This window comes from Episyrphus balteatus, chromosome 1, assembly GCF_945859705.1.
Source record: "Episyrphus balteatus chromosome 1, idEpiBalt1.1, whole genome shotgun sequence".
NCBI classification, from domain to species: Eukaryota; Metazoa; Arthropoda; class Insecta; order Diptera; family Syrphidae; genus Episyrphus; species Episyrphus balteatus.
Genome location: NC_079134.1, coordinates 75,056,858 through 75,084,055, shown reverse-complemented (window position 1 = coordinate 75,084,055; position 27,198 = coordinate 75,056,858). Strand labels below are relative to the sequence as shown.

The 27,198-nt window shown below is 32.6% G+C and overlaps 1 long non-coding RNA gene across 1 annotated transcript; it reads right to left on the bottom strand.

Annotated features, from left to right (window-relative positions):
* Positions 1-535: 535 nt before the first annotated feature.
* LOC129905208 (uncharacterized) lies at positions 536-20,772 on the bottom strand. Its single transcript, XR_008770561.1, has 3 exons — positions 4,985-20,772; positions 3,483-4,915; positions 536-3,414 (listed from the first exon to the last, which is right to left on the bottom strand). It is a non-coding gene; the product is annotated as an uncharacterized LOC129905208 (long non-coding RNA).
* Positions 20,773-27,198: the final 6,426 nt, after the last annotated feature.

Genomic DNA, 27,198 nt, shown 5'->3' with positions numbered 1-27,198 from the left:
TTTTTTTTTCAAAAATAATTTTTTATCTGTGATTTTCGAAAAATTGAATAATTTAGTGCTTAACTAATTTGAGTTAAGTACCCAATTTTCGAAAAAATTTCCGAGATTTTCCATTAAAAAAAAATATTGTCATTTTCCATACAAATTCATGTTCTACTGTTCTACTAACTTGAATTAGCTTTTTTTTCAAAAAATTCCACTTTTTCGAAAAAATTGGACAAAATTCAGTACTCCAAAATTCTGTAGATGATAAAAGAAAAATTGTTTTGATAATGAAAAAAGTGCGCACTTCATTTTCCATACAAATTCATGTTCTACTGTTCTACTAACTTGAATAAGCTTTTTTTTCAAAAAATTCCACTTTTTCGAAAAAATTGGACAAAATTTAGTACTCCAAAATTCTGTAGATAATAAAAGAAAAATTGTTTTGATAATGAAAAAAGTGCGCACTTTTTTCATTATCAAAACAATTTTTCTTGAAAAAAGTGCGCACTTTTTCATTATCAAAACAATTTTTCTTTTATCATTTACAGAATTTTGGAATACAGAATTTTGGAATACAGAATTTTGAAATCCAGAATTTTGAAATCCAGAATTTTGTATTTACAGAATTTTAGAATACAGAATTTTGAATTTACAGAATTTTGAATTTGCAGAATTTTAAAATACAGAATTTCGGAATACAGAATTTTGGAATCCGAATTTTGGCCCATACAGAATTTCGACCCCAACCCCAGTATGGAAAATTGATACCTAACCTTGAAAATTTAAAACAACTTTTCTGAAGAATTAAGATTTTTGAGTTATGCGGGTTTTCTTTAACAGCGATGATATATTAAATTTAACTTCATTTTGTTTAATAAATTTTCTTTAACAGCGACGATATATTAAATTTAACTTTATTTTGTTTAATAAATTTTTCAACAAGTATCAATAAATAGAGCAAGGTACATTTTTGCAAGTCGAAATTAGAATGGTTTTTAATCTATATGTAGGTCTTTCGATCTGCCGACCTTCTAACAAGTTTCGTTTAAATTTTAGTTCGTTGAGTGGCTGAGTTCAGCCAGCATTGTTGCCGCTACAGCACTTCCCCGGCAGTTGAATCTCAGAGAACTCGATTCAACGACATCTTAGAGGGCGTTCGATGAGGAGTCCTCTTCTGCTTCTTATTTCCGGTTGGTCTGAGGTGTGGTTTGTTGCAAAAGATACTTTTTTCTTGGATTTGGTAACAGGTGGTATTTGTATTGCAGGGTTTTTTCATGTATTTTTAAATTTAAACCGAAATAAGGCTGTAAATGGTCGATGTTTATTGTATGTTTAATACCGTTAATCAGCTGCTTAAGCGTTTTATTATTTCGCGGTATTATTTCAAATTGGCCGTCAAAAGGTCGCTTTAAAGGTTTTCGGATTTTGTCTACCCGGACAAACAAGTGCGTGCAAGTTTCGAGTTCTTTGAAAATAAAAGTTTTTTCTTGGCGTTTGCGAGTAGGTGAACTTGGCTGTATTCTTTTAAAATCTTGATTCAATTGTCTGGCGAAACTGGTGTACTGAGGTTTTTTCGGATACGAAAAAATCTGAGGGTAAACGTATTGTTTTACCAAATGTGAGCTCTGCAGAACTTGCTTTGAAATCTTCCCGGTAAGCCGACCGCAGGCCTAGTAGAACAAATGGAAGACTCTTTGTGGATCATTGTGACATTTGAGAGAGGCTTTAAGTGTTCGGTGCCATCTTTCAAATAGACCATTGGCTTTCGGGTTATAAGCTGTAGTTCGATTTTGTTTAATCCTTAATCTCTAATTTCTTGCATACCTCGTTAAAAACTGCGATTCGAATTGCGCTCCTTGATCGGTTACTACTGAGGTAGGTATGCCATAACGACCAAACCATTCCTTAAATAACGCGGTTGCTACTGTTTCAACGTTAATGTCACGCAAAGGAATTGCCTCTGTCCAACGAGTGTATCTATCGATGATGGTAAGGAGGCAACAAAAATCTTAAGATGCGAGTAGTGGTCCGACTGACTATATCGATATGAATATCATCAAAATGTTTTTAGACGGGTTCAAAATGTCCGAGAGAGGTTTTTACATGTCTTGAGATTTTCGATTTTTGACAACCTGAATAGGAACGTGCCCATTCTCTACACATTTGTTCATTGAGGGCCAAACATATTGTTAGCTATCATTTTGACCGTGAAAGTAGTACCAGGATGTGCCAAGTTATGAATACTATTGAAAACATCTCTACCAAAAGATGTTATGAAAAGTCTTAATTTGTTGATCGATGTGTCACAAATCAGAGTGGATGACGAGTTTGGGATAGAAACTTTTCGTAGCTCAAGTGACTGTTTGCCTAGGAAATGCTTTGTCTGATTTCTGCCTTAAAGCATATGTGAGTGGTTTGTGGTCCGTAAGGATACGGAAGTTTCTGCCTTCTAAAAGGCAACGAAAATAGTTGATAGCTAAATATGCCGCTAGCAACTCCCTGTCATAAGCACTGCATTTCTTTTGACTATCATTTAGCTTTGCTGAATAAAAGGAAAAGGGTTGCCATCCTTGAATATCCATTTGCTTTAATACGCCGCCTACAGCTACATCTGAACCGTCCACGTAGAGTGATATTTGCTTACTACTTGCTGGAAAAGCTAGAAGAGTTGCGTTTCAAAGTTCGTCTTTGCATTTTTGAAAAGATTCATTTGGTTCAGTATCCCAGATAATAATTGATTTATCGCTTTTCTTTTTTCGCCCTTTGAGAAACTTTGTGAGCCAAAAATTTTGATACGGCTGCTGCTGGTATAAACCTCCTATAAAAATAAAGCATTTCCAAAAAACGGCGAACTTCTTGGACATTTATTGGGCGCTTACATTTTTTTGTGGCTCTAACCTTCTCGGGGAATGATTCAATGCCCTGAGCCGATACCGAATGGCCTAGAAATTTTATCGTGGTTTGAGCAAATTTGCACTTGTCCGTATTGATAGCTAAACCGTGCCTGGCAAATAACAATTTTAAGGTGTTCTAAGTGCTCAGAAAAATTTTCTGAAGCAATGAGTATGTCTTCGATGTACGGAAAGCAAAATGGTAAGTCCCTTAAGACTAAATCGGTGAACTGTTGGAAAGTTTGTGCGGCATTCCTCAGTCCGAAGGTCATCATTGAAAACTCAAATAGACCAAAAGGAGTTCAGATTGCCGTTTTTGGAATGTCATTCGGATGGACGGGTATTTGGTGATAGGCTCGAACTAAATAAAAAACGGAAAAGATCGTTTGCAAAATCTTGAATTGGTGGGGTAGTATAATTGTCAGGCACTGTGGAAGCATTAAGCCGACGGTAGTCCCCACAAGGTCTCCACTCTCCATTTTTTTTCTTAACCAGATGTAATGGTGAAGCCCAAGGATTGCTGCTGGCCGGCATATAACTTGAATTAAAAAATTGAACTCTTTTTAGCTATTTCTAACATATCGGGAGATAGTCGACGTGGTTTACCTGCTAGTGGCTTAGTGACACCTGTTTCTATTTGGTGTGTTACTTCTTGCTGTGCTGGTCACACGAATATGTTACCGTTGGATATAATATTGTAGTTTTTAATGAGATTTATAACTTCTTGGCTGTCGCGTCTTTATTTAAAAGGGTCAATTCACACGAGGGCCTTGTACTCTTTACCTTTTGATTTTTGGTTATGGAGGTCCAATAAACGTTTATTTCTAATGTCGGCTAAAAGACCAAAGGCTTTTAGAAAGTCAGCTCCGATTATCGGTTTATCTACATACATCTGCATATATGAATATCCAAGTAAACTTGCGATAAAACCCTAAGTCGATGGTTATTTTCTAGCGTCCGAAAATTCGAACTGGAGAACCATTTGCTGCATATAATAATCGTCCACTAGGTTTGGGTCTCGGAAAAGCAGAAGAAATCGGAAGCACGAAGATGTCTGCTCCGGAATCTATCAGAAAACGGAATTGGCCGGAGGGGTCACGGATGAAAAGGCGAGAGTTTTGAATTAAGCCTGAATCGCAAGTCGCAATCGATTGAGAAAACTAAATTTCCGTTACTTTGTGCCCTTAACGCCTAAGCCTACAAGGTTGAGTACCTAAATTATCTTGCGTTATTACACCAATTTCGGTGGTACCAACAAATCGGAGAAAATAAGCGCACGTGTGAGTTGTAATGCCGCCGTTTCGAAAATCTCCGTCTTGGAGAAATGGACCTGCTGATTCCTATCATTAATTTGCTTCCTTAATTCTGAAATTTCTCTCTGCCTGTTTTCAAAATTTGATTCAATTGATGTTTCATTAGATAAAACCGAAACACCAGTTTGGATGGATGTGTTGCTTAAAATTCTATCTGCAATACCTGCTACTACCTCAGAGTCTCGGCATTTCCTATAACATCAGCTTGTACAGCCGGTGGAAGTCTTTGTATCCATAGATTTCTTAGAACCGATTCCGAAATTTGAGTTCCTGCTTATGCGTGCATTTCACGAAATAGTTCGCTGGGTGTCTTATCACTTAAAGACGTGTCGTTTAAAAGTTTATTAAGTCGCGTTTCATGAGATTCCGATAGACGAAATAAAACTGTTTGTTTAAAATTTTCATAAAGCGAACTCGCGGGTGGCTTCATTATAACATCTTTACAATAATTAATCGGACGCGCGTCTAGTAAACCCAAAGATGTAAAATATCACGCGTTATCTGACCTATCCTGTCATTCTAATGCAACAAACCACACATCATGATTATCGGGCCAAAATGGCAGATTTTTGAAATGTAAAGCGCTTATTTTGTGCTCTACTGTATTCACAACGTTCCCTGAGCCTCCTCCGACGGGTGGTGTGCCGTTTGACTGGACATCTAGCTCTTTCATTTCGGGCATATTGAAATTGAAGGCTTGTTAATGGATTCGGCAAATCGTAAAACCTTTACAAGAAAATTAAAGAAAATTTTAAATAAGAAAATGGTAATTGAAAGTTAAAGAAAAAAATATACTCAAAAAAATTAATAGCGAGAATGAAATTTAGAAATTATTAAATGCTGATTCATTTTAAAAGTTAAAAATAATATGAGCCAAAAAAAATTAATAAAGAAATTGAAAATTTAATTAAGAAATTGTTAAGTGCTGATATTATTTCAAATGATGACTTGATGAACAAAAATCCCACGTTGCGAAAATTTTTTCCGATGTAACAGGCTGGGTTTCTTCTAGAATACGGTAGTTTTAATATTCGGATGATAGCAGATTTTCGTTTCTGATTTTACTGCCGTCGATGTTAAGGTATTTGTTGTAAGTTTCTTCTGATACAGCGGGGCCTTGCTTTAGTATTAACTGTTTGCATACACAAAACCTTGTGTTAGTAGATCAATAGATGGTCGCCAGCTCTGATGCTCTATGTGCGTATATTTGTAAGTATATACATATATATAGGTGGACAATGTGACGTCGCTTCTGCTTGTGGGTTATAAAATATGATATTTCTTAGCACATATTTAGTTCTCGTGCGTATATAGTTGACGATAAATGAACGTTATTTATTGCTTCGCTTCGTTTAATATAAATTAAGCAAGATCTCGTTTTTTTTCTTTTGCGAACGTGTTCGCTAACTGGGTCACCAGTTATTGGATCACACCCTATTATCACAGCACAAATTAAGTACACAATTGTCTTGTTGCAAGTCGAAATTAGAATAGTTTTTGATCTATATGTAGGTCTTTCGATTTGCCGATCAACTAACAAGTTTCGTTTAGGTTTTAGTTCGTTGACGGGCTGACTTCAGTCAGCATTGTTGTCGATACACATTTAAGCGTTTTAACAAATTACATATATCTCTTTTTCAACTTTCCAATCACAACTTTTGATTTCCTTCAAAGTCGGTCATAAATCATTCCAATCCTCATAAAGCTTTCGACTTGTGATTTGTTACATTTGTAGCTAGTAGTGGGCCATTCGCCATTAGTCAAATATTTTTGTTTTTGAAGTTTTCAAAATAATGTTAATCGAATATATGTAGCTAAAATAATTGCTTTTAATTTCAATATACAATTAGTATAGGTAAAATAGTACCTACATAAAATCAACAAATAAAAAAAATTGTTACACTCATGAAACTTGGCAAAAAGTTTGCTTTTGGGATAAGAACCAAGCAGAAAAAAAGTCTATAAAAACTTCAACAGGTATACGGAGAAAAAAGTGTCACCTTAAAATAAGATAATGCGCACATTAAATTTCAGCACCTTTAAATAAGATGATATCCTCTTAAAATAAGGTGATTCCACTTAAACTCAGTTAAATTTATTGTGAAATTCATCTTATTTTAATTTGAATGTTCATCTTAAAAAACCGACCAAAAATAAAAATTTTAAAATTATAGATAGTCACACTTTAGCTTTACTTGCAGTTTATCATACTCATTTCCAACAGTGAGATAGCACAGTGGTAAGGCACTGGCCTAGTAACCCAACAGTAGTTGTAGGTTCGATACCCGGTGGCTGCCAGTTTTGTTTTTTTTTTTAATTTGCGCATTCAAGAAATTAATGTGACTTGTCACCTTAACTTAAGGTGATGTCACCTTAATTTAAGGTGATGTCACCTTAATTTAAGGTGATGTCACCTTAACAAGGTGATGTCACCTTAATTTAAGGTGAAAGTCATCTTAGCAAAAAACCATGCAGAAATCCTCATAAATTAACCCCTTGTAGCCCCATGTGACATTTCTGTAACAAACCGAAAAAGATCGCCCAAAAGATGTAAAAAACATATTTTTATTCTTTTAAAGCTTCTTACACAATCTTTAAGGATTGCTTTATCGAAATAATGCGCCATATTTCTAATAAATAGCCCAATAGTTTTTAATTGGCAGTTAATGTTGAAAGTTCGGCTTTTTTGGAAAACAAGCAAATTTATATAAAAACTACGAAATTCAGAAAAAATATTTTTCGTGCATAAACTAACAGGGTTTTATTTTTGGATTTTAGGAATGCGCCTAAAAATAAATATTAGATAGCTTTTTGTTTGAATTTTTGCATTTATATACAAAAATAAATTATTTAAACTTTTTTTTTTACTGCTCAATATCTTCCTTTTGCCATTCTATAACATATCTCAAAAGTCTAGAAAAATCTCATGTCCGCTTGTCGCGATTTCGAGGTCAAATCGCGAAATGGAGATTTTCAAAATTAGCAAAAATAGGCTATGGTATTATATACACATATAATACATGCTTTCAAGGTATTTTTTAATGCTGATTCCAAAAAAATCTAAAATCAAGACAATCTGACGTCTCTGGAAACAGTTATACCTGTTTTTCATCTTTCAACCCATATTATTATAACAGTTGCTAACTTACTACCGAAAAACCCTTAAAAGGTATGGTAGCGGAACCAAATTTAGCATGAAGGTTTTAAGATACATTATCATTCAGAATCAAAACAATGCAATGCAAAAAACATTCATATCTATGACAAAATGGTATTTTTTGAGAAAAGAGGAAATTTTGGGATGTGCACTAAAAAACATCCAGGTACAATCTTGGAATTAGTGCTCATAGGCTAATTTTTTGGTTTCTATGTTTGTTTGGATATTCTATAATTTATGTCAAAAATCTAAAAAAATCTCGTGTCCGCAAGTTCTAATTTTCCAGGTTAAACTAAGTTAGGTGCAGATTTAAAAAAAATAATAGGAAAACTTTAGATTCTTTAATGTATACAAACATAACCCATATCATTTCAAGGTATTTTCTAACGCTGATTCCAACAAAATCCACAAACAAATCAATATGACCATCCCTGAAAAGTAATGCACCTTATTCATGTTGATCTGACACAATTATCTGAAGAGTAGTTTTTCAATTTTTTCAAACCTGCACCTTATCTTCAAACCAAGAAAATTAGTACTCGCGGACATGAGATTTAAAATTTAAAATTTAGAATTTCCTCTTTATCATATAGATAACAACTTGAAAAACGTTCAAGGAGGTATTTGACAAAAACTTTTTCAAATTCCAATAAAAGTTTTTGTTTTCTTCCTTTGATTCTTTATATACTGAAAATGATGGTGTTGGCTACTTTAAAATGTGACTCCGCGGCACTTTAGCAATAGTAATTGACTTAAAATACGTTATTTTTATTAAAACCAATAATTTCAGCAAAAATATATGTTTATATTTACCCCCAGAATACGTTGTTTACATTTACCCATTATGAAAAATATTCTGGGGTAAATGTAAACACATGCAAATCGAAATAAATGTCCTGTATTTTAAAATTTGCTTGTATCACATAGAATCTACATCAAAATTAAAAACAAAAAAGTATTTGCAAATTATACTGACTTAATTGAATCTGCAAAAATATTTAATTTTTCTGAAAGACTTACGACTTGTATGGCACTTTAAAAAATTATCTTTCACGGAAAATACGCTCGTCGAATGAATTCTCTCTTGACAGCAATGAGCTTGACGTATAAGTTAAAGGATACATGCGTCCGCGATTTGTACTTATGTATGCATCAAAGAGATTTAACTGAAGCTTGTTATGAGCCATGTTTTCATTTACCCCTGTTTACATTTACCCACATTGACCCTAATGAATTTATTGAATTTTTAAAAAATACGTGTTTTATTATAGCTAAAGCCCTTTCGATTGACTTTATTAATTTTAAAATTTACGATGTTGGGTTACAAGGGGTTAAGGTGCGATCCGCTTAATTTTATGTGGTTTGTTTTCTCTGTGTAAAATATAACCGAAACCCATGTGAAAAACATGCTACACTGATCAAATTCGGGATGAAGGTTTAAAATAAAGCAGAAACAAAGTTCTTAACCCTTTCGAACCCAAGGTATGAAAATCAATATTAAAAAATGTTTTTTCAGTATTTTCGTGTCAAAAACATCATCATCAGAAATATGAATAGCAAAAATTTATTTTCCAAAATATTACATGTTAGTAACATGCACTGCCTATGACCACCAAAAAAAGTAGGACAACTGAGAAAATTACTTTTTATAGAACAATTATGTATGCTACTTCTTCTAAGCCAAAACACAAAACACTTTTTGGATTGACATTTTTTATATATTTTTTCAAAATTATGACCATATTTAAAAAATTTTTTTTTGCAAAAAAAAAAGTATGGATTTCAGTCCCTTTTTTGATAAAAAAAAATTAAAAGTATGTATGATATTTGACTAATTTTTTGTACTAATCCAGTAACTAGGCATTATTATCTTCCAATTAAGCCATCGAAACCTAAAAAATTATTTGATGGAATATTGTTTACGATTTTTTAAAGATATGTTACATGAGAGTAACGTTGGTACCCAAAGGGTTAAAAATATTTTTGGAGAAAGTGTGTTTTTTTGATGGGTTGAGAAAGAATCATTGGTTTTTTGGGACTAAATACAGATTTTACTGGACTTATTTAATCCTTTTTCCCATGCGAGAGACAACATTTTTAATAAATTTCGTAAGAGTAACTTTTATAACATTGATATTATCGGACTTATCGTGGATTTTCCCTATTTCCCAAAAAAAGAACACGCTTTCACCTAAAATATTTGTATAGACTGCTTGTGTTGTTGGTTTCTGTTTTAAATGATACATTTTAACCAATTTGGTAACAATTTTGTCCCAGATTTTCTGGTACAAATTCTGAATTCATCATTTCTTTAAAAAAAACATTTTACTCAAGATAATTTTGTAGACTTTTTAGATTCTTAACTCTTATACGAAAAGAAACTATTTTACCAAATTTAAAAAATTATTAAAATGTATGTCAGCTGCTACGATACCTTCCTCACACACAACTCATGCCATCAAAAAAACACCCTTTCACCAAAAGTATTTTTAAGAACTTTATGAATTCTTTGTCCCTGCTTTATCTTAAACCTTCATCCGAATTTCACATGGGTCTCGGTTATATTCTATTTGGTGAGGTCAAAAAACAAGCACCCTTGTTTTTAATTGGCTATAATTTTTCTTTATTTTTGTGTCTTTAGATTCAACATCAAAAATACCCTAAAATCATATATGATGATTTTCCACAATATATTATAATATATCTCAAGTTCAAAAAGCAGGATTTCCGATTATGGGATTCAAGGCAGGTTATAGCGATCATTAAAACGGATGAAGAAACATTTTTAAATCGACAACCAGCGGTATTATATAAGATAAAAGAACAAATGCCACACTAATAGATATGTAGAATATTACCTACTGAAAAAATTTGTTTTTGCAAATAATATTTTCAATTGAACAACCGCTTTGTTTAAAATTAATTCCTTTTTTTTTCTGATCCAAATAAGCAGTTAAACACAAAAATTCATAGGTGTTTAATAAAAAATATTTGCTGAATAAATTTTTTTTTTGAAAACAATTTCTTAAATGATTTCCTATCGGTAAGTAAAGTATAGCCTATCTAATTGATATTGACTTTGTTGCTATATCCCGCCTCTAAGTCAAAAAATGGTTATGAAATCCAATAATCAAGGGAATTTTATTTGTGGAATGTGTTCGTGTAGGTTCATGTCAGTTTATTTGTATAGTATGGTTGTCCGTTATTTCTCAAAGTGGTGTTTTCAGAGGAGACATACCTTAGATCAAAAGTTAAGGCCCTAAATAAGGGAAATTGAAAAAAAAAAATAAAAAAGTTATTGCATGCCTATTTGTATTTTTATTTTCCCCTCATATATTATTATAGTTTTATAAAGGGCAAATTTTTCAATCGCCAGGTAAACAGTCAGATAGCACTTATTCTTAGGAATAAATGTTATCCGTTCGTTTCACAGTCAAATAAGGAGTTATTCCTAAGAATAAATGGCTTTCAAAAAAAAATAAAAATACCCTTATAATGTTGTTTTTCATTAGAAAAGAAAAATATTTTGTTGAGAAATTCTTATCGATTTGCTTCCTGCAGTATCAAGAAAACAAAGAGTTGTTAGAAAAAGGCCGGATCATTTTTCTCAATGGGAAGACAACGATTTTCGGAGAAGATTCTTTTAAGTAAAAATACTTTAATTAGACCAAAATTGAAAATAAAACAAAAATGTTCTATAAACTAAAACAAAAACAAACGTTAATATGAATTATTCTCTGTTTCTAAAATATTTTTGTTGTAGGAATCAGTGTGTTTCGCGTTTCGCCACTTGCGATTATTAATATCAAGCGCGTTTTTTTTTTCAAAAATCAACAAACGCCTAAAATGCAGAAATTAAAAATTGGTATCAACATTTTTGGCATTTTCAGGTGACCAAGATGACGAAATAAAAATAATATAAAAGTTAATACAATATAAGTTCAAGTGACCTCAACTCCAACTTATATTGAATTGTATTCAATCACTCCACTTAAAATAAAAATAATTTTAATAATTTTTTTATTATTTTTGTTATTTTTTTCTTCGTTAAAAGTTAATAGTTTTTATTTAAAAAGTGGATAAAATTTATTGTTCAAAAGCAATCCATCCACTATTGTTTCATATATAGAAGCCCCAATTTAGATTGTTAATCAACCTACAGTGAGTAAGATGGACTTTCAGACTCTATATTAAGAATTGTTTCCCAAAACCCTCACACTGAGATCGCAATTGCGGGCGATTTCAATGTCCACAATTCGGGTTGGCTTCGACATTCTGGCCAGACAACACCCGAAGGAAGATTATGAGATTATGTATAAATCTTCGCTGAGTTAAATCTTTTAACTCAGCTTGTTGACGAGCGACTCGGATTCCAGATATTTCAGGTCATGCTGCTAGCACTCTTGATCTGTTCTTTTATTCTCATCCCTAAAAAAAGGGTAAAATTATCTTCTCTTCTAGGCACATCGGAACATTGTGTCATATCGGTAGATTTTGCGTATTCCGCCGTTATAAGAAAAGTAAAAATCCCTAAGCGAACTGTTTGGCAATATGAGAGAGCCAATTGGGATGGCCTGAACAATTTCTTTCGAAATTTTAATTGGTCATTGTGCTTTCTCGAGGTTAACGTTGATGCATCAGCTGATATGATATCTAACGTTATTCTTAACGGCATGAAAAATTATATTCCTCACAGAATTAAGAGTATCACCCCCAAAGAAAATTCGTGGTTCGATTCGAGCTGTTAAGAGGTGATAAGGATGAGAAAAGAATGTTTTCGGAAATATAAAAATGACCCTACAGTAGAAAAACAATTAAAGTTCAAACAGGCCAAAAATATCTGTAACGCCCACATTCGGAAGACTAAGTTTTTACATGATAGGCAAATTCGACAAAAAATAATGTCATGTCCAAAAGGTAGCAAAAATGTTTAGTCTTTTGTCAAAAACATCAAGGACTCAACTACATCTTCGATCCCAACGCTTTTCTTCAACGGCATTGCAACTGTCAGTTCTTTCGACAAAGCCAAATTGCTGGCAGCACAATTTGCTGCGAATTCTACGCTTTCAAATAGCAACCTGGCTCCTCCCGAGCTTGAGAGTGTAAACTTTACCATGAAGCAAAACATATTTTTTCGCACTCGCTCGGTAGCGAGAGTCTTAAACGATCTCAATATACACAAAATCCGCTGGTCCAGATGGTATCCCCGCCATTATTCTGAAGAGGTTTTCTTCTACTTTGGCAAAGCCACTTCGCAAAATTTTCCATCTATCCCATTCAACTGGACTTTTTCTGAGCAGTTGGAAAACTGCGTATGTCCAACCTGTTCCCAAAAAAGCCGAATCGTTCTCCCCATCCAATTACCGGCCAGTTGCACTAACGTCAATTCTTTCCAATCTAATCGTTCAACACAAGTTGTGTTGGATGGTTATAAATCTGACATTCACTACATAAATGCTGGTGTGCCCCAGGGTTCCGTTTTGTCTCCGACTCTTTTTTTTATATTCATAAATGATCTCTTATCAAAAACTACTAATCCAGTGAATTGTTTCGCCGACTACTCAACCCTTAGCTTCTCATATTCATTTCCTACTTCACGTCCCTGCTCCTCGGATATAGAGCGTGAACGGTTGCGTATGATTAGTTCATTGAATTCTGATCTCGACAGTATTGTAAAATGGGGATACGAAAACCGATTAGAATACAATGCTTCGAAAACCCAATGCTGTCTTTTGTCGTTGAAATTCAATGTACCGCCTTTGCCACTATCCATGGTGTACCTGCATCAATGAAACCGAAAAGCTATCAGTACTAGGTAAAGGTACGTGTGTTAATGATGATCTACATACGTTGGAACGACCACATATTTCAAGTTGCCAAAAATGGTGTTAAATGCTTAGGTTTTCTTAAAAGATGCGGGAAATTCTTCACACCTTCAGACTTGGCCTTCATTTATAAAACCTACGTCCTACCTAAACTAGAGCATAATTCACACAGTTGGTCAGGTGCTTCCCAAACATCTTTGCGCCTACTAGATAGGGTACAACACAGAGCATTAAAACTGATTGGCGATGGAGCAATTACTGAATCAATAGATTCTCTTGAACATCGTCGTAATGTAACCTGACATTCACTCTTTTATCGCTTTTTTTATAATCAGTGCTCTAGTGAAGTAGCTAGTTGCATTCCTCCCCTAAAGAATTTTAACCGCAATACACACCTCGCTAGGAATGCCCATAAATTCTACCTGGAACCAACTTCGGCCGTACAGTTAAGTATAGAGACTCATATTTTAGCCGTTCAACTCGTATGTGGAATGCTTTATCTGGCTCTGTCTTTCCTCCGCATTACAATCTACAAGGGTTTAAAGTCAATGTACATCGATGTCTCCTACTAAATCCTCTCCTCTTTTCCTAAAAGCTCGCATTGTGTTTTTATAACAATCTAAGGGTATTCATAACCCCTTGATATGCGCGTTAATTAAAAAAAAAAGTGGTTGTCTGTAAAGCCGGTTTACGGATGATGATTTTACGTGATAAAGTAGTAAGAAAACAGGTTGTGTGCTTTTGTTTAAAATTAGTTTACGGATTTGGGTTATTGCGAAATGGTTATAACTTTTTTCTAAATCGTTTTTTTCGACCTGGGATGAAAACTCAGTGAACGAAATTAATTTTTGTTTACGTTTTTTGTCTTTTTTCCATAAAAGCGGTTTTATATAATTTTCTGGAATTTTTTTCTGAAAAAAAGTCACAAACCAAACTTGGGGTTTATGCAAACCCCAAGACTTTAAATGGACTATTTTCAACAATTTTTATTAGGTATATTTTGGCAAAACCAAACACGTGTTATCATAAAAAAGACACCGCAACTGTTACCTTAATCAATAACAGAAAGAGACAATGCATCAAATTGTTGATAATGAACAATTAGAGGTGCATAAAAGCTTTGGGGTTATTGCATTATTTTGTGTGCCGTAAACTAGGGTTAAAATGAGTCAATTGAAGCGTTTATTCATTTCAAACAATCATAATTTACAAGAAAAAGCTAAACAAAATTACCCTTTTTCATTTCTCATTATATTAATTTTTACTTGCGATATTGGTATTTTATTTAAAAAGCTTACAAAAACAATTATTCCATTAAAAGGCAAATTTTAAATTTTTACAATGCGCAAAAAGTATTAAAATAATTTATTAAAAACAATCATTTCCATCACCCAAAAATCCATTTTTATACCATCAGAAAGCTTATTATTTCAGCTCAAAATATTTATTCAGATTTCATAAAAAAAAGCAAAAATAACATATAATTTTATCTTCTCACCTTATTGAATCAATTTTTTTAATGATAACCTATAAAATATTTTATATCATGTGAAAGCTTATTATTTTACCTTTCATCAGCGTTACCGTTGAATATTTTTGAAAGGTCGCTAAAAGAAAGTTGCTTTCAGAAAAAAAGGTCGCTAATCTGAAAAATTGAAAAAAAGTCGCTTATTTGCCGAAAAAGTCGTTATTTGAAAAAAAGTCGCTAACACAAGTTGAATACATTTAAAGAGTAGATCCAGTAGGTACAGTTGGTTTTATTGAACAATATTTTTCAAAAACAATTTCAACTACATTAATGTCGTTTTCGATTGGAATCACTCAATGATTCACTCATTTATTACTTGAAGTTTATGTGAATATGGTGGCAAATCAATCCTACAAGACCAGGGAAGAAAACGTAAACAAAATCTCAAAAATCTTCTGTGAACACATTCTATTCTGTTGACATGACACATGAACCGCGTATGGGGCCCATACAATACAACCGTATTCAAGAGTAGAACTAACAAATGAAACATACAGAATTTTAAGCACATAAGGATCACGAAAGTCACGAGCAAATCTTTTAATGAAACCAATATAATTGTAATGGTTAGTGAATGAATATTATGAATCCAACACCACACAGAGGTCAGAGAAATTTGATAGACTAATTGAGACGTGTTCAACAAATAAGTATATGACAGGACATCGAAATATTTTCACGTCATCGGCATAAATTAAAGCCATAGAGTTACTTAAAACAAAAGGAAGATCATTAATAAATAAGACAAACAATACAGGACCAAGGTGGCTACCTTGTGGTACAGCCGAATTAACTTTAAACCATTGGGAACATTCATTTTTAAATACAATACTTTATAATCTATTTTTGAGATACGAAGAAATCCATAAAATAAAGCGATCGTTAAGTCCAATGGTGCTTAGTTTCTTAATTAAGGGGTTATGTCTAGTTCTCAACCAACAGTATATAAATGTCCCTTGCCCTTTTTCTTATCTCTCATTTTAATTTTTCTTCAAATTCACTTGGCGCACTCATGATCTGCGAGAATCCAGTGAAAACTGAAAAGAGCTGTTGATCGTCTGCAGCGTGATACCTATCCTTTTTCTGGCTTTGTTTTTTTTTTGTTTGTCTGATAAATACCGCGAAAGAAAGTGAGAGAGAAGAACATAAATAAAATATACCAAGACTGGAAACTCGGCGGTCAACTGACGTTTGCCTACAAGCTGCGAGGTGTGGTGAATGTCGTGAACCTATCGTTGTGTTCGTGTCCGATGTGTGGTGAATGTAGTGAATCTATAAATGTGTGCGTGTTAACGTCATTTACCAACGTGGTGGCTTTCACATATATTCACAGACAGCACTGTACACAAAAGGGTTTTGGGGGGAAAGACGTACGAAAGTTTCCAGTCTTGCTATTTTTTGTTTATGGAGAAGAAGATGGATGCACCCAGGGTTCAAACACTGCTCCGATCGGAGCAAATTTGCTCCACTTTTGAGGGAAAAAATAATCTACTCCAACGCAACGCTCTGATTTTTCGCGATATACTCCACTTTTTCCACACGGTGAGGAGTGAGGTGTGGTTTAGTGGGGTGCCTATTGTTTCGCCTTTTTTACTTCGATTTCTGTTATTTCGTTTTTGACACAATTTTTTTTTATTAGTTCGCCATCCTTTATTTGGGTTTTCGTTTACTTCGTATTTCGATCACTTCGCCCAACTATAACTTCGCCTTGTGTCTTCTTGATTTTTATTTATTTCGCATTTTTATTACAAGTCCAATGAGTTGTTTCGACAAGGTTCATTCCGCTTTTAGTTTATTTCGGCATCTGGTCATTCCGTCTTCAGTTTTGTGGATTGTTTTGGGTTTTGAAGACTTTTGGATTAAAGATAAGCAAATCGTTATAATTTAAGAGATCTGTTACCTTAAATTGTAACGAATTCGTTTTTTTTTTTTCTTTTTTGGGCATTTTTAAAATTAACAGACACTCGAAATGACGCGAATTGTTCGCCACCATTTGTTTCGCCATTTTTTTGTGGATGTTAATAACGCCCTTAGGCTATTAACATCCACAAAAAAATGGGCGAAACAAATGGTGGCGAAATAATTAAAGTCCAAGTGAACTTAATTCGACTTAATTCCAAAACGAAATAATGAAAAAACGAAGTAATCAATAATAAAATAAACTAAAAACGAAGTCATAAGAAAACGGAATATAAGTTTTGTCGAAATAAAGAAAAACGAAATAAATAAAAAAACTAAACAACGAAAATACGAAACAATAAAATAGCGAATCGACTAAGACGAAACAACCAAAAACCGAAATAAGAAAAGCGAAACAAACCATACCCGGTTTAGTGAAGTGGTTTTGTTTGTTTTTGATTTTATTATTATCAATAAATTATTATAAGCTGAATTGTTTTGTAAAACAATTGCCAAAATTAATAGTGAGTAGTTTTATTATTTTTTTTATAATATATATTCACTGAGAACCTACGATTTAGTAGTTTATTTTTTTTTGCCCTTCTCCCATAAATTTTTTTTTTTATTTTAAAGCCGTGTCGCGCCGCCGCCAACGTTTTTTTTTGTGTGTTTTTGTTTACATATTATTTTTGTTGATTTTTTTTTAAATGTTGATTTTTCTTTGCGAGGAAAAAGAGAGAGCGATTGTGAATTTAATTAAAATTGGTTTATTCTTGTTTTGTTTTTTCTTGCTTTATTTGTGTGCATTTTTTGTTGTTGTTTTTGTAAAATCGACCACTGGGGATTTTCGAGTTGCCCTTCTCGTTCTGGCCAGTGCACAGTGGGTCCCGCCATAGGTCAAAAATAAAAAAAAGTAAATGTCAGTTTTTTTAAATCCAATGATTAAACAACGTTCTACAATCTCCCATCGAACCAAAACCAAAAAATGTTTGACGGTTACCCCTTTTTTCATTTCTTAATAGCCATTCAAAGTCGGTATATAAAAAAAGGTACAGTTTTCTTATCGCTGCAGTTATAAGGTGTGAACTTGCGACAGTGATAGCGGGTGTTAAAAAATTGTGAACAGTATTAAATTGTTATGGATATTAAACGAGAAGGTTAATACTTCCTAAAAACATAGATTATATTGTTAAATAACATTAAGGCTAATTGTAATGGGGCTCGTTAGCGAAGCAATTTTAATCATTTTTATTTAGCTTAGTTTTCATTAAATTGGAGATTTAGTTGGTTTGACTTCGAGTGCCCTCTACAATTTTAGTTCTCAAATGAAGAATACTGTCCTACCTTTCGAAATAACAGCGCCGTTTTTTCCCCTTTTCCCCTTTTCGAGTAATACAAGTTTAAATGACGTTACACGGAGAAAAAAAAATTACAACGTTAAACTAAAAAAATTCCTTTTTGGCACTATTATTTTTACAAAAGACTGAACTAGAGGGTAAGGGTAAGGTGCTCGACTGACAGTAAGGTTCCATTTCCGGCATTAACAATTTTTTTTTAAATTTAGAAAAAAAAATTTTTTTTACTTTTTTTATTTTTCTTCAAAATAACGAAAAATTTTAAAAACTGACTTGATGCATTTTTTTGCAATAATAAATCATATAAAATGATAATACAGGCGTTTCATTAAAAAAAATGGTCATTATATTTTTGACCGCACTTTGTATGGGAGGTTACCCACTGTACAGTGGGTTGGTTTGTAAAGTCGTTCACTGGGGAATCCGTTCGAGCTGCGTGTTCTCCCTTCTGGGTCTGGCCAGTGTGTTAGTTTGTAAAATCATCCACCGAAGTATCGGTTCGAGTTGTGTCTTTGTTTTCTTCTCGTTAACTGTCGGTGGGTTGGTTTGACTCAGGGTTGCAAAAAGCTCACATTTAAGCTCAGCTCAAAGCTCAGCTCAAATTTGAGCTAGATCAAATTTTGAGCTAGCTAACTTTTGAGCTAGGGTTTGAGCTGAAAGTGAGTTGAAAGTGAGCTTAGCTGATGGTTGAACTGAGCTGTCGCACAGTGTGTCGAGCCCATACAAAAGTTTATCATAAATACTTGCAGGTAAGTTTTTGGAGTTTTAATATCTTTTTTTGTGTTTTATTGCGAAATTAACATTTATTGAAGAAGCCACTTGTGAGCAAAATTAATTTTGCTCACAATCCGAAGTCAGAAAAATTCTATCATATCACGTGTTTGAAATATTCCCGTTAGAAAATCTGAAATGTCGTTTTTTAACAGTTTTTGAGGTTATGTTCTTAAACTTGGTGATTTATTTTAAATAAATTTGTGACAGTTTCTAAAAGAACTAAATGTTTTCTTTTAAAGCCCGTTTAAATCTTTTCAATATCTTTTTTCTACTTTGAGAAATCTTAAGTTGAAGTCAACTTGTTTTGTTTATCTTCTCTATACAAAAAAATCGAATGTTTATTTGCGTTTCATAGCAAATCCCGAATAGTTTTTTGTCAATCGCTTTCAAATTTTGAAATAACGTTTTATTTGCATTTTCGTAAATTCTACACAGTAGAGCGTGGCCGCACAGTGGAACGTCTAGTACAAAATTACGGACATTGGGTGAAATTTTTTTTTTCATTCTTGTACATATTTTTTGTTTGTTAATCATAGAAAATTGTCCCTTCTTTCATAATCCACAAGTTATTTTTATCAAAATGTTTTGGTTTCCAAGATACAGAGTCTCAAGTCGGGACTATTTCACAAGAAAAAAAATGATGTTTTTCTTAGAAATTTTCATACTCTTATATCTGGCTCATTTTTTAAGATATCTTCTTGAAATAAATTTTGTTGATAAGATACTGATATCTAAAATATATATTTAAGAAAAAATCTTAAAATTTTATTTCTTAATAATTCTAAAACACGTTTTTCTATAACCCTTTTTGAAAATTTCTCTTCAACTTTGAAAAGGCTTTTAAAAAAATGCTCACATATGCCCACTCTCTTAGTAGTCTAGAATGAAAGCTTAATAGTTCGTGTATAATATTTTAAAAAATTTGGATCCGACCGAATCCGACCCCGTTTTTTAGAGCACCATCTTTATAAATTTAACCATTTAGGTAGTATTTTTTTATTTATTTTTTTTATTTTTTCCTATCTGTAAAGGGGAGGGTTGGTGTTATTTGGCTAGCTTAGAGTGACATGGGGTAGTTAAAACCAAGAATGTAACTACTGAATACATAACGTAAGGCAGATTGACCAAAAAATAAAGAAAGAGTGAGTAAAAACAATTAATTTTTAAGGTTTTTTTAAGAGTAAAGCACTGTCAGAGTGATCAACGAATGAACGAACTGTAATTTTTTATGCTTATGTATTTTCTAACAAAATCTGGATAATAAAGTAGCAATCTAACTAAAATTTAAATTAAAAAAAAAAAAATATATATATATTTCAATTTCTAAAGCCCAGTATCCTGCTGAAGCGAAACGGAAATTTGTATAAAAAAACAGCACAACGAAAAATTTTGTTATGCTTTTCGTTTCACAGCACACGAGATTGACAAACGATATTATTAGGTACCTGTACTTAAATACTTGGAAAGTTTTCAATAATGTTTTTTCAGGTAAAATAATTCCTTGGTCCAAAAGAATTTTGCACTTTGTGAATTTTAATTTCTTCAAAATTATTTTCAAGTTTTAATTTATTGACATTATTTAATTTTGACTTTCGTTGCTGACTTTGGAGGCTTTTCGCTTCAGCAGCGTACTAGGTTAGCTTAAAATAATGTTATGGCTTCGAAATAAAATTTGTCTTACAAAACAATTTGTTCTCGGAATTGTTTCTTATTTAAGAAAATAAAATGTGTTTTTTTTTTTTTTTTTTTTGGTTTTTTGAAAAATTTAAACTCCAGTTTTTTGTTAAGAAATTTGTTCTAAAAATATGTACAATTTCATTTGTTCGTTCATTTGATCATTCGTTGGTCGCTCTTATGTACATTGTACATTTTAATTTGCAATTTTAGCTACTTGTCTTTCATATTTAGCTGTACATAGCTTAATGATTTTTTGATAAATAATTTTAGTGTATAAGTAGGTATGTATATCGTATTTTGTTTGCTTTTTTGTTGTTTTTTTTTTTAATGAATCCATCATTATCTTTTAAATTAATTTCATTATTAAGTTGACAATATCTATATTTTATCATATTTTTTATGTTTATTTTGGTATTTTCATAATAATACCAATTCATTTTTAAATAACACATATTTACATAAGATAATCCTTTTTAAGCTATTTTTTATTCATAATAATTTTTTTGCAAATAATCGGTATTTTAAAAGACTGTTAACAAAATATGTAAACGCTTTTTTTTACTTAATAAATAAGACAATAACGTAAAATATTAATTTTATGTGTAGTAAAATAAGGATTTAGTAGTTTTTGTATGTTAACAGCTATTTTAAGTAAAAAAAAATTAAAGAACTAAATATTTTTTGTGATTTTTTATTGGATTCAATTCTGCGATTTTCAAGAAGCAATATAGCGAAAACCGTTTTAGGATCCGTTCATTAGATCAGAAGTTACAGTCCCATGACCACTTTTTCATAGTTTCGATCCACTGTGGGCCGGGTCAAGTAATTACATTAAAAATTTAGTATGCAGAAAAATATAATTTTTTTCTTGTTGAAAACAATATTTAAAATATTTTTAATTACATAAACAGCTTTTTGTTACTTGTGTATGGCTAAAAATTATTAAAAACATCGATTTTTTCATTTTTGTGATCCCCTTGAAGATGTTTCTCAAAAAATTAATTATTTTGAGTACTTGACTCGTAGCACATAAATGTGAATATCTCTGGTAATCGCAAACAGAAGCAGACCAAACTTTGCCAATATTAAGTATAGGCCTAAGGCAAAATAATATAAAAAAATTATCGATATGACTGTATATGTTTTTTTTTAAATTAAGTTTAAAAATTAATTTTTTTTTGTTTGCCATTTATCAAAGAAATTTTAATAACTCATATATAATTTTATAAATTTAATTTTTTTTTTGTTATACGTTTTACAACAACACTCAAATAAACAAAATAACATTAACAAAATTTTTCAAACAATTACCAAACGTAAAATATACACTCTCAAAGATTCCCATAAATTCCTCAAAATATTTTCGATTTCCGAGGTACTCATGTTTCGGAGCTTATTTTGAATACATAACCTGGGTTATTTTCTAAGATAAATATGTTTTCATATGAGTTGACACTTCTTAATTATATTTTAATAGCAAAAATATTAATTTTTAACAAAAAAAACAGTGATTAATCATAAGGGGACGACACACTGTGTGTCGGTGAGCTGAGCTGCTGGGTGAGCTGAGCTGTGATGAGTGAGAGGTTACATTGATTTTTATTTGGAAAGTATAATGAAATATGCAAATATTTTAAACTTTTATAAAACACCATAGCTTAAGATATTTGGTTCTAGTTATTAATGGAATTATTTTTATATAATTATATTATTTTTTTATTAGGGGTTGAAAGTTTGGTAAAATGTTTATGACGCGCTTGGTCCATGAATAGGTTTGAAGTTATTTTTATCACAGGTCAATGAAAAAGATATACAATGTGTAGGTCGTGCAATATGGATAGGATATTATGAAAGGGTATGCATTAGTGTGGTTCACGTTATAAGGCAAAAAAATAAACCATATAATTCATTAGTTCCCCACGCATTATTTTGCTACAGACATCAATACCAACACATGCTAAAAGTTTTAGCCCTCTAAAGTTAAAGGAAGAGGGCGCTCATCAGCTTTGGAATATTAGACTTTGTTAAATGATTTTCATGTTTCTTTGGTTTTGAGTCACTAGCTCGTATTTCATTGATTAATTCTGTTTTGTTAACTTTAAGCAAAAAATACAGACGAATTTAAATGAACAAAAATTATTATCTGTGAAAATATCACTTAACTATTGGTTTTTTATGAAAAACTTTACCACATCATAACTTAATCCACTTGATAAATCAAAACAAGAGTTAATTACTAGGCATGAGGACCCAGCTATAACAGCATGTGAGCAAAAACTTTGAGCCTGTTGAGCGCCCACTTACACTTCACCTAAAAAGCTGAAATTTCACGTGTGTAATACAAAACACATATGCAACCAATTTTTGAGTGGGGAACAACGGAAATGTAAAAACCAAAAAATTGGACCACCCTAGTATGCATTTATTTTTTATTTTATTATTGTCACGCGTTTATTTTTGAATGAGTTTTGTGGTTTCTCAAACAGGTAGTTCGATAGATTTATTTTTTATTGGGGGCTGAAATATTAAAATATTATGTTATTTATTATATCGTAAACAAATATATTTTGTGGTTTCTGAAAACAGGTAGTTTTAAGTGTGTGGTGGACCCAATACCAAAAATATATTAGTTTTAATATCCATAAGATTTTTCGCGCCCCAACTTCCAACGCCTATGTCTCGGAATTTTGAGAAAAATGAAAAAAAAAATTTTTGATGCCAAAAGGTAGCGGGGACACTAACCTACATTTGGGTACAACTCCCATCCCTGTAAGTCCACGCGTTCTCTAACCAGGCGAACTTAAAAGTAAAAAAAAATCGGCACGATTCTGAAAAAAATAGGCATGATGTGGCGGTTTAACATGGAACGCGATTTTTTAAAAATCTGACAATGTGCAAAGCGTAGGCTCTTGACACAAGTTATTATTTGGCATCACTCCCAAAAATTGCTGTCAAACAGTTTAGCTTCCAGGAGCGTTCAAAGATTCGGGGATTTATTCTAAAAAAAAATTTACCCAAACTTTCAAACGCGATTTTCTCGGGTAGCTGCGAATATAAGCTTTCATATGGCACCACTCCCATGTCTCTAGGTCAAAGCGTTCAGCTCCCAGAAGCTTTTTCGCGCCCCCAACTTCCAACGCTTATATCTCCGAATTTTTTTTTATAATAAGAAAAAAAATATTTTTCTTAAAAAAATAGAAACACAGACAATTATATACAGATATCGCATCCCACAGAAAAAAATATCATCAAAATTTTTTCCAGCCGACACGTTTCAGCTGACAAGAGCTTTATAAATTGGAATCAAAAAGGAGAAGAGAATTTTTCAGCCGACAAAAAAGCTTTTTTTTTAATTTAAGAAGAGAACAATACGAAATGATCTCTTACGACCATGACCTTACTCACTCTCCCGCGAAAATAAAAAAAAGAGTGCATGTGGGTAGATAGAACATAGAAGTGATTTCAACTCGTCTTTGACTTTCCAAGCAATCAGCTGTTGTGAAACATTTCAAATAGGTATAATATCGTCGGCGTAAAGCAAAATTGTTCTAAGTACATAGGATTTTTAAGAACAATTTTGCTTTACGCCGACGATATTTACATAAACTGTATGTAATTGAATATATTTCATAAGAGAGTGTCGGCTGATTTTGAGATTTCATGGGCACTGGGCACCGATCAGACTGTTCAATTGTGTGTAGACATCTAGACATCCATATGAGGTGCAGAGTGTTGGTGAAATATGAACATGAGCATAGTGTGCGTATCTGCGTATACATTATACTCCAGTCAAAGCGTCATTTGACCTTGCGCAGAGAGGCACTGTCAGTTTTTATTTCATGGATCGATAGGGGTTTATTTAAAAGGCTTAAACCCAATTTCTCACCACCTGATCATTCTTTTTAGCGGAGTTATTCACAAAAATGCATTTTTTGGGATATTTTACTTCTAAGCTAATATCTTTGCTGCAGATTGTCGTAGACCAAAAAATAAACATACATTCTCACCACCTGATCATTCGTTTTAGCGGAGTTATTCACAAAAATGCATTTTTTGGGATATTTTACTTCTAAGCTAATATCTTATAATATTTTCTATGGTTGTATGTAATTTCATTGTATTTGAGTGAGTATATACAAAATGGCAGCCATTTAAAGTCAAATTCTTGCTGTTAAAAAACACATTTTTGTCATTATTTCGAAAAAACCTTATATTATGATTGACATTTTTCTAATTTATTTTGTAGCCCTATTCATGTCCTGCATTTTACAGAAAAAATCAGCCCTTTATCACCAAAGGTGGCCGAGCAATTGATAAATGAACGCATGCAAAACCGGTGCGAAAACACCCAAAAATATCGTTTTTTGGGAATAACTCGGCTTCAGAGTGTCCTACGACAAAAAATAAAGCTATTAATTGTTCGTTACAACATTTTCTATCGATTTAATGCACATTATTTTTGTTGAAACAAATAAAAAATAAGTTATATTAAGTCAAAGACGTTTTTTTGTTTAACAAACTTTTGCCTTATTATTTTATAAACAGTGCAAGTATTGGCTAACAAAATACAATACTGTTGTAGCCCTTTAAATTATCTACAATTTAAAAAAAAAATTAGCCCTCTACGACCCACACGAGCCGAGTTATTATAATTTTAAGAAAGCATCATTCCGTAAGAAAATTTAAAAAAAATTCGAATAATAGTTCTCAGTGAGAGGGGTTGTTTTCATTGTTTCTTGTTATAAGAGGATTTGTCTCATGTTTTTCAATGGGCGTTTGGAACTTTTTTAAAAAATTAATTTCTCGGCTCGTGTGGGTCGTAGAGAGCTATTTTTTTTTTAAATTGTAGATAATTTTATTTTGTTAGCAAATACTTGCACTGTTTATAAAATAAAAAGGCAAAAGTTTGCTAAACAAAAAAACGTCTTTGACTTAATATAACTTATTTTTTATTTGTTTCAACAAAAATAATGTGCATTAAATCGATAGAAAATGTTGTAACGAACAATTAATAGCTTTATTTTTTGTCGTAGGACACTCTGAAGCCGAGTTATTCCCAAAAAACGATATTTTTGGGTGTTTTCGCACCGGTTTTGCATGCGTTCATTTATCAATTGCTCGGCCACCTTTGGTGATAAAGGGCTGATTTTTTCTGTAAAATGCAGGACATGAATAGGGCTACAAAATAAATTAGAAAAATGTCAATCATAATATAAGGTTTTTTCGAAATAATGACAAAAATGTGTTTTTTAACAGCAAGAATTTGACTTTAAATGGCTGCCATTTTGTATATACTCACTCAAATACAATGAAATTACATACAACCATAGAAAATATTTTAAGGAAGAGAATTTATGTTTATTTTTTGGTCTACGACAATCTGCAGCAAAGATATTAGCTTAGAAGTAAAATATCCCAAAAAATGCATTTTTGTGAATAACTCCGCTAAAAAGAATGATCAGGTGGTGAGAAATTGGGTTTAAGCCTTTTAAATATACCCCTATCGATCCATGAAATAAAAACTGACAGTGCCTCTCTGCGCAAGGTGAGGCCCTTATTTCCGACGCTTTGACTGGAGTATTAAGCCGATGTCGTTGGGCGACATGCCCATAAACAAAAAATAGCAAGACTGGAAACTTTCGTACGTGGGGGTGTGGGCAATAAATAGTTCATTTTTAATAATCGTCGAACTTCTTACAATTTTAGTTGCAATAATTATTTTTTTTAATGAAAATATTTTTCTGTTGTACCTAATACAATTTTTTTTATTGATGCAATTTTTTTTCAGTTGCAATAAAGGTTTTTTTTTTTTCAATTAAATTTTTCATAACCAAATCGCAAAGTGGCTGCCCTATGCCCTCGATAGCCTCACGAATTCCATCTTTGAGGTCTTGAATCGACGCTGGGCTGTCGGCGTAAACCTTATCTTTCACGTAGCCGCAAAGGAAGAAGTCGCAAGGTGTTAAATCACAAGATCTCGGCTCGGTGGCCAATTGTGATCACCTCTTCTAGAGATAACACAGTCCGGAAACTTTTCCCGTAAAAGATAGATGGTTCATTGCTTGTGTGGCACGTAGCGCCGTCTTGTTGAAAGTAAACGTTGTCCAGATCAATACCATCCAATTCCGGCCATAAAAAATCATTAATCATCTCTCGATAGCGCAATCCATTGACCGTAACTGTTGCTCCAGCCTCATTTTCGAAAAAGTAAGGTCCAATGACCGAACCAAACAGTCACCCGTTGAGGATGGAGAGGCTTTTCAACAATAACTCTTGGGTTTTCCGAGCCCCAGATGCGACAGATTTGCTTGTTGAGGTAGCCTCCGAGGTGGAAATGGGCCTCATCAGTCAAGATGATTTTTCGATGAAATTCCGGATCATTTTCATACACTTCAAGGACCCAATCAGCAAAGACACGACGTTGTCGATGATCAGCCGGCTTGAGTTCTTGTGTTAACTGAACTTTATAGGCCTTAAGACCCAAGTCGTTATGCAAAATACGGTGTAATGACGTTTGTTGAATGCCTAATTCCAAAGAACGACGAGGAATGGACAAACCTGGGTTTTCTTCAACACTTTGGGCTACAATAGCAATATTCTCAGTTGTTCAAGGGTTTTATTCTTCACACCACTAACTTGTCCTAACAGCTCGAATTTGTCCACCAATTTCTGTATTGCGGTCCGACAAGGTGATTCACGACGACCCAAAAATGTTTTAGTTTTACGAACCGTCTCTGCCTAATTTTCACCATTTTTATAGAGAATTTTAATAATTTCAATGCGTTGTTGAAGCG